Here is a 1,103-nt window from a genome sequence, read left to right as displayed (position 1 = left end):
CAATGTCCTGAGAGGATTCATTATGAGAAAAATGGCAATCACAGCTTTAAAGACCTTGCTTTGGAAGGGACTAATGAGAAAGCAGATTGGAAAGTGAGACTTCATCTTTGTTCTCAAATAAGTGGTCTTAATTTTTCTTATAGAAAAAGTTTAAATCAGTTTATTATAAATATATCTAAACCATTAATTTTTGCAGCTTCCAGATAAAGTCCAGCACTTAGTTTATACAAAGTCTATGAGAAGAGGTCAGTAGGGATCATCTAATCTTAAATTGTGACATCATTCATTCAAGTCCTTGGCATAATCCCTCGCCAATAAAAGCACAGCATGCTTGGATATGCCACTGATGATCTTTAATAGAAGTTAATTTCAAAAACTGGGAGATTTCTGCTATAGTCATTCATTCTTTAACATCTTGTTTATTAGCAAAAATCAGCAATCCAGATTTCCTTAGGTCCTCATGGGCTAACATTTTATAGAGTTCTTCTCTAGTTACAGAAATTCTTTCTCTGTCTGTACTGTCTACAAAAACAATTACAAACTCTGTGTTAGTATAGTAAGTGTTCCAGGAAGAATGAAGAGATTCTTGACCACCAATATCCCACATTAAGAAACATGTTTTATTAATCATTATTTCTTCGATATTACTTTCAATTGTAGGTGATGTATGTACAACTTCATTCATAGAAAATTGGTAAAGGATGGTAGTTTTCCCTGCATTATCCAGCCCAACAATGATAACTTTGTGCTCCTGGTGATTGAACAGTCTCCATATCCTGGTGAAGAGAATTCCCATTCTTGGGCAGCGGACCCCCCTCCAGCCACCCTGGCCGCCTGGCCTCCCCTGGCTCAGACTGAAGGAAGGAAAGGAACACGCCCGGGGCATCATCCCCTGCTGCTGCTGCTCCCGAGCTCAAGCTCGTGGCCAGCTCGCTTCCTGGGAACCGGAGGAAGCTGAAGCCCAGGACGCCCTGCTGTATGTGAGGCCCCAGGAGAGAGCTACTTTTAATCAACCTTCCCAGAAGTCCCACTCAATACTTCTGTTTTTATTTTATTCTCTAGAATTAGTCACAAGACAACTGCCTGCTCTAATGAAGGCTAGG

The 1,103-nt window shown here is 40.4% G+C and overlaps 1 pseudogene; it reads right to left on the bottom strand.

The window, feature by feature from the left end:
* Window positions 1-256: 256 nt before the first annotated feature.
* Window positions 257-839, bottom strand: LOC102963152 (annotated as a pseudogene).
* Between the last annotated feature and the right edge of the window lie 264 nt (window positions 840-1,103).

This window comes from Panthera tigris, chromosome B1 (assembly GCF_018350195.1).
Source record: "Panthera tigris isolate Pti1 chromosome B1, P.tigris_Pti1_mat1.1, whole genome shotgun sequence".
Classification (NCBI taxonomy): domain Eukaryota; kingdom Metazoa; phylum Chordata; class Mammalia; order Carnivora; family Felidae; genus Panthera; species Panthera tigris.
The sequence above is the reverse complement of the archived record's forward strand: the minus strand, read 5'-3'. Positions and strand labels throughout refer to the sequence as shown.